The sequence below is a fragment of the Thalassophryne amazonica genome, chromosome 3 (genome assembly GCF_902500255.1).
Source record: "Thalassophryne amazonica chromosome 3, fThaAma1.1, whole genome shotgun sequence".
NCBI lineage: Eukaryota > Metazoa > Chordata > Actinopteri > Batrachoidiformes > Batrachoididae > Thalassophryne > Thalassophryne amazonica.
This window is the reverse complement of record NC_047105.1, coordinates 124,968,046-124,982,896: the sequence shown is the minus strand read 5'-3', so window position 1 is coordinate 124,982,896 and position 14,851 is coordinate 124,968,046. Positions and strand designations below refer to the sequence as shown.

Below are 14,851 nucleotides of genomic sequence, written 5' to 3'. Positions count from 1 at the left end.
CGCCTCCTGGCGCCCGACCAGGCTTGTCCGGGTGGTGGCGGTAGAAATCGGCCAGGAGGGCCGGGTCCAGGATGAAGCGCCTATTCACCCAGGAGCGTTCCTCGGGTCCATACCCCTCCCAGTCCACCAAATACTGGAACCCCCGGCCCATTCGACGGACGTCCAGGAGCCGGCGCACTGTCCAAGCCGGCTCCCCATCGATGATCCGGGCAGGAGGCGGCGCCGGTCCGGGAGCACAGAGGGGTGAGGTGTGGTGTGGTTTGATTCTAGACACATGAAACACGGGATGGATCCGCAGTGAAGCTGGGCTTTGGAGCTTCACTGCGGCAGGACTGAGGATCTTGAGGATCTTGTAGGGCCCTATGTATCTGTCCTTGAGCTTTGGAGAGTCCACCTGGAGGGGGATGTCCTTCGTGGATAACCACACCTCCTGCCCGGGCTGATATGCAGGGGCCGGGGATCGCCGGCGGTCTGCATGGGTCTTCGCCCTCGTCCGGGCCTTCAACAAGGCAGGACGGGTGGTGTGCCACACCCGACGGCACCTCCGCAGGTGGGCCTGGACCGAGGGCACACCGACCTCTCCCTCCACCACAGGAAACAATGGGGGCTGATACCCCAGACACACCTCAAACGGGAAGAGGCCGGTGGCAGAGGACACCTGGCTGTTATGCGCATACTCAATCCAGGCCAGATGTTCACTCCAGGCCGTCGGGTGTGCGGACGTCACACAGCGCAGGGCTTGCTCCAGTTCTTGGTTGGCCCGTTCTGCCTGTCCATTGGTCTGCGGGTGATACCCGGACGAGAGGCTCACAGTGGCCCCCAGTTCCCGGCAGAAGCTCCTCCAGACGTGTGAGGAGAACTGAGGATCACGATCCGAGACGACGTCAGTTGGTATCCCATGCAGACGGACGACATGGTGGACCAGGAGGTCAGCAGTCTCCTGGGCCGTAGGGAGCTTCGGGAGGGCCACGAAGTGGGCCACCTTGGAGAATCGGTCCACTATCGTGAAGATGGTCGTCATGCCCTGGGACGGTGGGAGGCCCGTGACAAAATCCAGGCCGATGTGGGACCAGGGGCGATGAGGCACAAGAAGCAGCTGGAGAAGTCCTTGTGCCTTCTGATGGTCTGCCTTGCCCCTGGCACAGGTGGTGCAGGCCTGGATGTATTCCCGGACGTCGGCCTCCAGGGACGCCCACCAGAAGCGCTGCCGGACCACTGTCACGGTCCTTCGCACCCCCGGATGACAGGAGAGCTTGGAACCATGACAGAAATCCAAGACTGCAGCTCTTGCCTCTGGTGGGACGCAGAGTCTGTTCTTCGGCCCTGTTCCGGGGTCTGGGCTCCGTGCCAGGGCCTCCCGGACGGTCTTCTCCACGTCTCAGGTGAGGGTGGCCACGATAGTGGACTCCGGAAGGATGGGCTCCGGTGGATCCGACAGCTCAGTCTTGACTTCATCTTCATGCACCCGGGACAAGGCATCCGATCTCTGGTTCTTGGTCCCGGGGTGGTAGGTGATCTGGAAGTCAAAACGCCCGAAGAACAGTGACCAGCGGGCTTGCCTGGGGTTCAGCCGCTTGGCGGTCCTGATATACTCCAGGTTCCGATGGTCAGTGAAAACCGTGAATGGCACAGACGCTCCCTCCAACAGGTGTCTCCACTCCTCAAGAGCCTCTTTCACCGCAAGGAGTTCTCGATTGCCAACGTCATAGTTCCGTTCAGCCGGGGTCAACCTGCGGGAAAAATAGGCACACGGGTGAAGGACCTTATCGGTCTCTCCGCTCTGGGATAGCACGGCTCCTATCCCTGAGTCAGAGGCGTCCACTTCAACCACAAACTGGCGGCTAGGGTCGGGCTGCACCAGCACTGGTGCAGTTGAGAACCGTCGTTTCAACTCCTTGAACGTGGCTTCGCACCGATCCGACCAGGTGAAGTTGACTTTAGGAGAGGTCAGGGCTGTCAGGGGGCTAACTACCTGACTGTAGCCGTTAATGAACCTCCTGTAGAAATTTGCAAAGCCGAGGAACTGTTGCAGCTTCCTACGGCTTGTTGGTTGGGGCCAATCTCTCACCGCCGCAACCTTGGCCGGATCAGGGGCGACGGAGTTAGAGGAGATGATAAACCCCAGGAAGGACAAAGAAGTACGGTGGAACTCACACTTCTCGCCCTTCACAAACAGCCGGTTCTCCAACAACCGCTGCAGGACCTGACGTACATGCTGGACATGAGTCTCAGGGTCCGGAGAAAAGATGAGAATATCGTCCAGATATACGAAGACGAATCGGTGCAGGAAGTCCCGCAAGACATCGTTTACCAAAGCTTGGAACATTGCGGGTGGCAAGATGAAGTGCAGATGAGTGACAGCTGTTGTGAGATAATGAGTGACAGCTGTCACTCCCGGCTGTGTCCATGGTGACTGCGCCCTCTCGTGCCTGAAGCCCGCACTCCAGGCAGGGCGCCATCTGGTGGTGGTGGGCCAGCAGTACCTCCTCTTCTGGCGGCCCACACAACACCTTTGCTATCAAAGGTGCATCAACAAAGTATTGAGCAAAGAGTGTGAATACTTACGTACTTGCGATTTCTTTGTTTTTTATTTTTAATAAATTTCCAAAATAAAAAAAAAACTTTTCATGTTGTCATTATGGGTGTTGTGAGAAGAATTTTGAGGGGAAAAATGAATTTCATCATGAATTTTATAAAAAAAGAATGATTTTTTTTTATTTATTTTAACTAGGCTGTAACATAACAAAATGTGGAAAAAGTGAAGCGCTGTGAATACTTTCCAGAAGCACTATAACGCACTCACTGATACATCACGTTGCTATGTGTTTGTACAGAAAACACAAACCACTCACAGCTGCAATTCCAACAAATTATTTTGACAATTGTCATATGTTTTTGATAAATACTGCAGTAGTTTTTTATTTTTAAGTCGACTCAATGTTGTTCCCATTCATGGCATATCTACTCATGTACACACTCATTTACAGCAATAAACAAGTTAATTTTGCATTTCATGTTGTAGATTTATATGACACAACATTTTTAACTATACGTTGAGTTAAAGGTACTTCGGTGCACTTTTGTACAAATCTTCAGGATATTTGTTGTTTAAAGAGGTTGTGGCGTTGTTTTGAGACGCTCTACATGTGATGACAGACCTCAGTGTGACTCAGTACAGAAAACAGACCCTGACGTTGAGTCCGTCTGTCATCACTTTGATGGAACCTCACTATCATGGCATGCTGAAGGCGGAGCTGCCTATAAACCAACGTCAGCTCTGATTTACAGAACTCTGAATCACGACGCCTTACCTGCCAAAGGCAACACAACCTGGACAAAGAAAGTTTTCTTTCTGTGGAAACACATGGCCTTGAGGCAGTACAGGCGGTCCTGGAGCAAGATGATGAATGATGAAGATGATGGAATAGTTCCAGTATTTCCCCCAAACAGTCATAAATGTATATAAATGTGCTGGATCTGACGTGACTTTATCCAGTGTTTAAGTCATTTAAATACAGTTTTCACCTGATGTTAAGAAACAAGTTCTATCCACTTCTCAGAAACTGTCCATCTAAGATGATACCTGGCACATGGTTCAGTCTAAAGCACAGGCATCAAACTGATTCCAGAAAGGGCCAAGAGGGAGCAGGTTTTCTTTGTAACCATCAACTCCGCCAGGTGATTTCACAGATTAACACCCCGTCACACTAGAGACCGAATGAAAATTCGACCCACATTCGGGATGTGTCACGGTGCATTCGTGGCTGTTGGACAGCATTCTGAGCGCAGTTCAAACAGTCGCGCACAGTTGTGCGGCTGCCTCAAATGGTTTGCTCATGTTCAAAACATTTGGGGCACAGTCGAAGTGGAAAAATATCGAACGGCAGTCAAAGTGTCTGACTGCATTCTAAACAACCAGACGGCGTGAAAACGGCGTTCGCCACATTCTCATTGCATTCGAGGGGAAATGCTGGCCGAATGTCCCAAATGTGCCTGAATGCACCATGAGTGCACCTCGAGTGCTGCTGGAATATATTCTGTCGAACCACCATGCGGATGCTTTCTAGGGCAAAAACATCCACAGATTCCAAATCTAACATCACATTTGCACCAGCTGTTATGGTTCAGGTGTTTTGTGAAAGCATTGCTTCTTAATTACTGCAAACAAATGTCAGCATGTTTTTAATTACACTTTCTTTCCAGTCTTGCCTTAAATTGCATGCATTCTCAGAATTGATTATAATCTGTCATTCCCATCATGCTTCAGTATACACTAGGTGGCGCTGTTACTGCTGCAAATGTAATTTCCTGCCACCTGGTGTTGTGATAGATATATTTTTTGACAACTTCATAACATAATCAGAAAAAAAATAAAAGTTACATCCATTTTCATTGCACTACAGCGTCAGTCATTTCATAACTATTAGGACTTAAAAAAAAGATGAACTTTAACTTTCTTAAATAAGGGCTCAGTGTGTCTGTTATAACTGCTACTTCAAAATGCTTTCAAAGCTTTCTTTGGGAAGCTAATATGTTGTTTCAGTATACTGCTGCACACTTTCCAGGCTCAGTGACTGACGATTAGTACACTCTTTCTCCACCATCCAAAGGAAATTTTATATATATATATATATATATATATATATATATAGCTTTTATTATCATTGTCATTACAACAACTCGCATTCCACATATAAACAGCAATTAATCCACAATTATTACTTATTTACCGTAATAATGGCACACATCAGAATTAGGACAACACATATACATTTGACGTTGTTTATGTGCACTAAACTTGAAACAGTCCAAATCGAGGCGATGTGATGTGAGTGTGTTGGTAGCCGTCTGCCAGCTTGGGAAGAACGGGGGCCTGCCGCGAGGGGGCAGGAAGAGAGGTAAAAGGAGAAACTGGAGCATGCTTCAGTCCATGTGTAAGTCAGTTATTGTCTTTGTGGGCTGAGATAAAAATGGAACCAAATAATCTCACCAAGGCCTGAATAAATTCCTCTGGAGGTAAACAGTGGGCAATTGACCTTGAGGCTAGATAGCCTGGAGTTTTGCAGCTGAGCAGTGAAAAACACTTTGTAACAGTTCCACTTGAACAACCAAATCCCAATTATGAATTAAGAATATTCCCAATTATGAATTAATAATATTCACCGGCCTCCGAAACCTTCAGCTTCAACTGTAAGGCACGCATCAGCTCCAAGGTGTCATCCAATTTGCGTCTGAGTTCAAGAGTCAATGCAGTCTGAGAATACACTGCCTTTCCAACCTCGTTAATCATGACGGACAAGTGAGGGCCCGTGGTTCTTGATGCCGCTGTCTTGCCAATTTTCTGGTAGATCAGGGCAGCACATAAGCCAAAAAGTACCAGCCCTGCTGCCATGAGACCAAAAATGAATAAATCCTCAACATCCTCAATGGAGAAAGGCGCCAAGCATGCCACACGCCAAGACTCGCAGGAGTCGAGGACATAGCCCGCAGGATACGTTCCATCTGGGCAGGTAGGATCCCCTGGTCCTGACCTTCTTGTAGAAAAAATGGTGTAAATAGCATTCAGAGACCAGCTGATCAATTCCATGGTCAATCCAATATTAGTCCAATAGATCCAGAACCAATATAGTTTTGAGGAATTCACAGTCTGTTGACGTAGGGACTTGAAGGTTAAAGGCAGAGAGATAAGGGATAAGGGAGATGCGACTGCCCTCGTCGGAAATAACCGTCTGTCTCTGACCCCCTCCACACAGGACAGTGTTATATCAGTGTGATGGTGAGAAGATGTCGACGTGTGTGCAGTCTCCATACAAACACACGGGTTACATGCATGAGCAAGTAAACACACACAAGAAGCTGGTCTGGAGCACAGACTACAGATATCACTAAACACCTAACACACACACTGACTCACATCCCAGAGTGCGGAAAGTCTTCAGTGACTTAAAGACACTGGAAGACATGTTTTCATTTTGGGACACCTTCTCTCATTAATTTGAAGGACAGAACAGGTTAGGTACTAGAGGTGGGCGGATCGATCCTAATATTGATAATATCGAAACCAATGCTGGTATTGATATTGAACGATCCTCGTGTAAAAAGATCGATACTCAAGCATTTTTTTCTCTCCCGCACGCACTGACTGCTGCGCATGCAGATTCATCAAAGTCTACTTTCTGTCTGCAAGAGTAGCACTACGCTGTGTCACAGAACACAGAACAACCCATCCTTGTATTGTGGTTTGTCAGTCCTCTACCTCAGGAGATTTTGTTTTACATTGTGTTGAATGATTTTTTTTTAAACAAAAATGTTGATTGTGATAATAAAGTATTTTGTTGTCACGTACAATGTTTGGCAAAATTCTATCCTAGGTCTTTTGGATCCTTTGGATCTATGAAGCTTAAATATGAAAAAGTATCGGTATCGATATCAGCGATGCTGAGCCTGTATTTACTTGGTATTGGATCAATACCAAAATTCCCGGGATCACCCACCTCTATTAGGTACCTTGTTATCTTGCATACCTGGCTGAAAGTAACGTGCACATCATGCTGTTGCTAGTTTTAGTCCTCTTTCCTCACCGAGGACTGTAAACCTTGAGCTTGGTCTGTGATTGGAATACGCAATGTAAAGCCTAACTCACAACCCACTGTAGGTTTTTTGGACACGCACGGGTCGCAGGGTTTGGTATACTGTCAAACTGAACACTCCATGTTAATACACTAATTAAGTTAATGTAACTCAAACATTAAACTCATTAACTCATTAACTCATTAAACTAACTCAAAAATGAATTGCTGTCATAACAACTCAGTTCCTTTAAGTGCATTTAAAGTTTTGGGGAATTTAAGTGTTGGTGATGTATTTCCAGTGCATTCCATTCACTCATTTTAATTGAGTTTATGTAATGGAGGCCAGCAGGTGTCGCTGTGCATATGTAGTCAGTAAATCTCACTCCCAACAGCTCAAAAGAATTCTCTGGTCACAAGGCCAGAGCCCTGGGTTTTAGCCTTCTGGTTAGAGAGTCTGACTTCCATGCCGGAGATCGTGAGTTTGCATCCAGAGGGGAGTGAATGGGCGGAGTCATAACAACACAACGCAGAGTCAACAAGTAAACCAAAGAATGCATAAAAAAAAATCTAATCCAAAATGTAATGCAAATTTTTAGGCAGAAATTTGTCACTTTTTTATTGAAAAACATAAACTAGAGTTACATAAGTTTAATTAACTATAAATTGTTAAGTTACTAAAACTTCAACAATTAAATTTTTGAAAATTATTTTATTTAAGTTGGCAAACTCAAATGATTTAAGGCAATCGGTTTCCTGAAATGGTTTGAGTTCAACTAACTCATTGAATTTTACAGTGTAGCTCACAGCCAGGACGCAGGAATCTGGGGGAAAGGTTGTGAAAGAGTACGGGTGTAGTACCTGTCAAGTAGAGGTTGCAATCCTGACTTGTATGAGGCATGGGGAAAAATTGCGTTGTGAGCAAAACGTATGTCTGACGCATGTGATCAGTGCATGGTCAGTGTGTGCGGTGTGCGTCCGACTTGCAATTAATCACTTTCGTAAGCAAGGAGTACAGACTGCGCTTGTGACGCATGTGGTTAGCATGGTAGCTCATGCCTGTACTCAGCTTCCATTGTCTAACCTACAGAGTTACAACACCCTCAGTCGTTGCAGCGGTATGGCGACAGCCATCTTCTTCCCTTCTCCAATGTTACAGGAGAAGGTGGTGAGGTGATGGTCTAGTGGTTAAGGTGTTGGACTTGAGTCCAGAAGATCATGGGTTCAAATCCCCAACTGACTGGAAAATCACTAAGGGCCCTTGGGCAAGGCCTTTAATCCCCTATTGCTCCCGGTGTGTAGCGAGCGCCTTGTATGGCAGCACCCTGACATCGGGGTGAATGTGAAGCATAATTGTAAAGCGCTTTGAGCGTCTGATGCAGATGGAAAAGCGCTATATAAATGCAGTTCATTTACCATTTTACCATTTACATGCTACATGAAAAATACGAATCGTACCACTTGTGTCATGTGCGCTGTGTGCATGCCTCACACAGGGATAGAAAGTGAGATGTACTTAACAGCACGTGTAGAGTACCTGTGTAGTACTTCTGAGGCACATCGCTCATACAATGACTGCGCATCACTTACGCGTCTTACCGTCATCAAAAATCCCTTACTAGCTCCTGACTTGGATCAGGCATACACAAGGACTACGGGTCTCGTATGTACTGTATGTGTTCTTGATTTTTAACCAGTCTCCACGGCCAGTCTGCAGCCTTCTACGCCGCTGAACACATGTACATGACGTGCAAGTCTCAAGCATGATTTTGCCAAATTTTTCCCTGTAGACTGCCTGTAGCAGCCCGTAGGACATGAACTTTTGGGCTCTGTGACTGAGGTTGATTGCTCATGTTCATTAATGTCCACATGCTGAGGAGGACACCACCTTCTAACCATGGCTTTATGTTTTCTGTCTGGGACAGAGTCCACCTGTTCAGATGAATCCAGCTTTATTGCAGTTTGGTTTGGCGACATCAGGAAAGACTCATAATTTTAAGCTATATTTTTAAGTTATATAGTCTGTATGTCAGTTTGTCAGCCTGCACAGGCACCACAGCATTACTGCTGTTCAGACGGAAAGAGTGAATGATCTGCTTTAGATTGTGGAATTTCTCAAACATCATTTGAACTGAAATACTCAGAAAAACAGGAATTCTTATAAAACAGCTACTGCCATCTACTGGCAAAAATAAATACAACCACAAAACTGCAAAAGGTGAAAGGAACTGTTTTAATAATAATAACAGTAATAGGAGAAACCTCTTAGTTAGATTATTAGGTTATTTAAGCATTTATTTTCTTGTTAAAGCCTTTCCTGTAATAAGCAAATAATAAAAATGTGCACTATTATGTGTAATGATCTATCCCATTAAAGGAGAAGTCATCTGTGATTTAGAAAAGCACATAGTATGATAAATGGTATTAATAATGGAGATTGTGAATGCTCAGTGCAACAATAAACATATATGATACATTCTATGAATGGAAAATTAATGGTGGAGGAAAAGCTTGTTGTGCCAACATTTTATAGGTACTAACGGACATAGGAACATGATTAGTGTATTTTTTTTCCGGAGTATAAGTCATGTTTTTTTGAGTACTTTGAGAGGTCCTGTGACTGATATTCCGATGTGATTTACATACAGAAAAATCATGCATTTGTTACTAATAATAATTATGATTACATAACGCCTTGTCATTTGATTGGTGGTTTGTATGTCACATGACAATGATTATAGGTGCCATTTGCCACAGTGTTCCATTTACCTTGCAATAGTGCTATTTAGCATGCAGGTTGTGGTACTAATTGTATAGTCTATACGATTTGTGCTATTGCACGCAGCGACCACCGCACATGCTCAACCTGCGGCAACAGCGCCTTTGCTTAAAAACAAATATGGTGGGAGATTATTGACGCTGCTTATTCTTCTAACAGGCACACACACAGACACAAAACAAATCCAGTACACCGTAGGCCATCCAGAGGCATTTGCGGTATTCGCTGGGACTTCTTTAGGTGAAGTGGAACCAACCGCTTCTCGGTTGGTATATACGACTATTCAGAGTAAACCTACTTCCTTTATTTAATGAAATAGGTTTTACTGAAAAATATTTTTAAATATCCTTTTTCCAGACCATATTGTATTTGTAACAGGGTTGTGTGGAAAAAGTACCGTTGATGGCTGAGCTTGACAAATCATATAACTTAGTAGTTTATGACCCATATTTCTTAAATATACAACATAGGATGCTAAAACTGAAGATTTATTTTTAAGTGTATATGCCAAAATGTCCACTAATTATGGAATGCCTCCCATTTTCACGACCAGAAGACTGAAGCAGTGTTTCTCTGTAATGTATACATTTATGTTTGTTCTGGACTTGAATAGCATTGTCACAAAACTCTGAATCGCCAACTTTGTTGGAGCTGGTCCTTTTTAATCTTTATTTTCTCGAGACTGACACACTGAACAAAGTTGCGCAAATACTCAAGATATGATCATGTTCATGAGGCTCCAGCAGTGATGCCGGTAACGTGTTACTTAGTAACGCGTTACTTAGAAAAAAATGTTTATAGAGAATTTAAATGTTAGAAAAATGTTAGAATTTAATAGTTACATTTATAAACAATGTAGGTTCGAAATTGCAAGTTTTACTGTTACAGTGCTGTCAACAGTTAAATATGAGGTCAAGAAAGAGGTCTTTATTTTACTTTTTATAAAACAAGTATTTATTTTCATTGAAGTCAAGAAAGGGTGACTATAAAGTGAGTTTTGGCAAAACAGGTATCTGTCATGTTGAGGTGGCAGAGGGTTGTTTTCGGCAGCTGGGAAAAGTAACTAAAAAAGTAACTAGTAATCTAACTTAGTTACTTTTACAATTGAGTAATCAGTAAAGTAACTAAGTTACTTTTTCAAGGAGTAATCAGTAATCAGTAATTGGATTACTTTTTCAAAGTAACTGTGGCAACACTGGGCTCCAGTTACACACATGAACATCACAGTGCCGTGTTCCTGGAGCAGTCACTGTGAGGATAAGACATCTGATGGTGTTGACTGAACGCAGTTAAGGACTGTTTAAAAACCATTATTCCCGCAATCTGACCTCTTCTTACTATGCATTTGTGTAGTTGGAGCCAGATTGATGAAGAGTACTGTTTGTCACTCATTAAGTCCATGCCTCAGAGACTGCAAGCTGTTATAAAAGCCAGAGGTGGTGCAACAAAATACTAGTGATGTGTTGGAGCGTTCTTTTGTTTTTCATGATTCCATAATTTTTTCCTCAGAATTGAGTGAGTCCATATTTTTTTCCCTCTGCTTGGTCTAAAAAAGTAACCGTTACTGACTGCCACAATTTTTTTTCTTGATTTCTTATAGTGCTTCTTAAAGCCAGAAAGTTGCCATTTGAAATGACTTTAGTTTTGTGTCATGTCTGTGATCTGCTTTTTTTCTACAAAATGAAACAACTGAATGAACATCCTCTGAGGCCAGTGATTCCATAATTATTGCCAGGGGTTTTATATATATATTAAACCCACAGAACTCTGTGAATAAAATAATTTTTTGAATGCTTCACAGATCTCAGTCAGCTTCTCCATGTGTACTGTGGACAACAGGCGCAGTTCACAAACAGCAGTTCATACATGGTTAAAGTCAGTCCAAGTTAATAGTTTCACAGATGATAATAATTACACTGGTCAACATGATTTCGAGATATAAAAACATATTTCTCGTATCAAGCATTGACGCAAAAGCAACAGTCTCGCACACCTCTTCAGCACCAGAAACGATATTACAATTCTTGTTCGCATTTCACGAACCTGGTTTAAAACTAGGCTTTTGAAGGTGCTTTTGTGCACGCTTAGTGGTATCTAACTCGTGAGTGAATGAGCAACTTTTGCATAATCCATCAATAGGGAGCATGCAGACTGCAAGGAACATGATATGTTTGAGGAAATCTGAGTTCAGATTCAGATTCAGCACCCCAAAAATTACCCTAAATCAGTTCTCAAATTCCCTGCAAGAAAACTTTATTTTTTGTCCACCAGTGTAACTTGTGCAGCACTTCGAGTAAATAAAAGTGCTTTACAACAATTGCACATCTGTTGTTGTTTCCTGTTCAGCTTCTCCTGTTTGTTCAGGGTCGCCACATCAGATTCACCAAGATCCACATTGGTAGTTGGCACAAGTTTTACGCCGGATGCCCTTCCTGACGCAACTCCAGTTTTACCTGGAGAAACACACACAGCCCCTGGTGTTCCAAAGAGGTCTCCCATCCGTGTACTAACCAGGCCCCACACTGCTTAGCTTCTGAGATCTGATGGGATCAGCCTCAGACAGAGCAGACTGGCTGCAGGTAACCGCACATCTGTAGTACCATAAAACAATACAACACATACAAACAACAATAAGCAGCCATTAATTCTCTGAGTGTCAGTCCCATCAAGTACCTTCTAGAGTTGCGCTCAAATCTCATTGCAATGTAAATTACAATGACAATAAAGGCAATCCTGATTTTGATTCATCTGATCAGATGAAAAACAACGTTTCAATCAGCACTTGTTTTTATTTTCCTGAGTTCATTCTTCAGACTGTCCAGTTGGTCCATAGCCTTCTGGCACTGATCAGCTGACTGGATAATAATCTGCCTCAGTTTTTCATCCCTTTTCGGCACTGCACTGAGCTGGAAGAGTCTCTTCAGAAGAGATAAAACCTCATCTACTATTACAAACCGATCAACAGTCACAAATAACACCAGCTTTATGTCATCTGACAGCTTGGTCATGATTCGAAGAAGCTCCTGAAGCTCTTCTATAGCGGACAGACTTATATCCACCAGAGCTTCAGTTGCCTCTTCCTCCAGTTTTTTACACGTCTCCTTTATTTGGTCCAGAGAGCTCTTTAATGGCTCATGGACTCTTGTGCTCGCGCCTTCATTTCCCCCCCACTTTCACTGTGTTGTAGTATTTTTGCTCCATTTGCAGAAACGATGAGAGCACCTCCAAAAGCTGCCAATATAACTCCAACAGTCAAACCACCTGTAAATGGAATATCAAGCATTCCAGTAACGGAGCACAGAAAGGCTATACCCATCCCAGCCAACACCGCCCGGATTCCGTATTTCCTCCGAGCATCCGTTCTCTTATGCATCCTCTCTAAATGAACAGCTACTCTGTGACCGCACAGACCTGACCCGAAAACCGGACCTCTCATCGGGGTCAAAAACAGGAGGCAGGCAGTGACGACGCTCCCAGAGTCCACAGCAGGCAACAGGGTCAGGAGACGCGGCTGGAAGGCCGGCTGGCAACAAAACAAAAACACCCCCAAAAAACCCCAAAAGAGTCCCAACACAACCCATACATAAAAACAAAAACACAGAAAAAGCCCCCAGCATCCCCCCCCCCCCCCCCCCCCCCAGAGAAAACCACTAACACACCCCAGGGAAGCACACCGGGGAAAAACACAAAAGAAAAACATAACACCCACCCCAAACACCTCCCCAGGGGACCATCCCATCAAACCCCGGGGAGAAACGAAAAACATACAACCCCAAAAACCCCAACAAAACCCCCCCAACACATTAGAACACAGGACAAAGAAAAAACAACAACGCCCTCCACAAACATGTGGAGCCCGACTTCCCCCAGGGGACATCATCGTCAACCCCAGGAGCAACAACCACGGCAGGAGCCATCCAGGAATCCCCAGGCATACACGGGAGCCTTAACGTCCCCCAGAGGACCGTTCCATCAAACCCCAGGAGACACCCCCACAACCCAGGAACCCCACCCCAGCCTAACACGGCCGGTCGGCCCCACAGCCAACCTCCCCCCCAGAGGACCGTCCCATCAAACCCCGGGGGGAAACAGGAGGAAACAAAAACCCCAAACCCCCAGGGATTCCCAAAAACCATCCCAGGAGCAAACAAAAACAACAGGAAGCCCCGTTGACCTCCCCAGCACCCCGAAAGACCCCGGAACACCCCCAGAGTCTATCGGCAGACACGTCGTGGCAATCAGCTCAGGACTACTGAGCCGGGGAAGACAACAGGAAAAACGCAACCCAGCTCCACCCCCAAGGGCAGGGGAAAACTGGCAAGACGGCCGGCATCGACCCCCCGACTATACTCCAGCCTACAGGGAGGGGTGGGCAGCGGAAAAGGCGTACGGCACTGATCGGCCCCACCGCTCCGACTGGAGTATATCCCCACTGCCCTACACCTCAGTGCCGCCAATGGCGAACGGTCAGAGGCTCACTGAGGCTGGAGTGGAACTGGGAATTAACTAAATCCAAAAAAAAGCCCTGGACCCCCCCCCCCCCCAGGTGCAGAGGTCCTCATGGGAATGCCCAGTAACCAACCTGCACCACCCCACAACACTAAAGACGAACGGTACAGAAGTGTGTGAGGTTGGGGTTAGAGGACAGGGAAATAAAAAAAACAAAACAAAACGACCCACTCCACTAACAAAAATTAAACAACTATAAATAATAAAAACTCACGCTTACCTGAGTCCAAAAACATACTCCGATCAGCCAGCCATTCATTCCACCAGACCACTTCAAGTGCTACAATTTAAACCTTTCACAAACAACAACAACCTAAAAAAATTCCCACACTATTCTCCAAAAAACACCTGGACAGTGACCAATCATGTCTCCCATCGCTCACCTGACCGGGGCACTGTGGCTGCTCTAACTCTGCCTAGTTGCATTCGTTCGTCCGCAGGAGGAGCTAGAGGTCCCGTCGGAGGAGATTCAGTGGAACGAAGAAGAGGCGGTCCGGACCTGTGTTGGGAAAAGCCCAGAGACACACAACCCCGCTCAGACCCACGCCCTCTCTCATGTCCACGCTCCCTAATCTGATCATCCAGACGAACAACCAAGGATAGTAGATCATCTAACTCCTTGGGTTCGTCACGGGACCGCCAGCTCGTCCTTCAAAGATTCATTTAACCCATCTACGAACACCCCTTTTAAAGCAATCGTGTTCCAACCGGACTGTGCTGAAAAGATTCGAAAGTCCACGGAATAATCAGCTGCACTTCATCGCCCCTGTCAGAGATTCAGCAATCGTTGGATCTTGGTTTTCGTTTCAACCGGATGATCAAAAACCAAACGAAACTCACAAGAAAAATCATCAAAAGACTCCAGCAGTATTGATTTATTGCTCCACAGCACGGTTACCCACACCAGGGCATCACCACGCAACAAATTTGTAACATATGCGACTCGGCTACTCTCAGACAAGAAAGACGCCGGTCGCTGAGCAAACACTAAAGA

General features: G+C 45.2%; 1 pseudogene; it reads right to left on the bottom strand.

Annotated features, from left to right (window-relative positions):
- Positions 1 to 11,810: 11,810 nt before the first annotated feature.
- LOC117508055 lies at positions 11,811 to 11,929 on the bottom strand (annotated as a pseudogene).
- Positions 11,930 to 14,851: the final 2,922 nt, after the last annotated feature.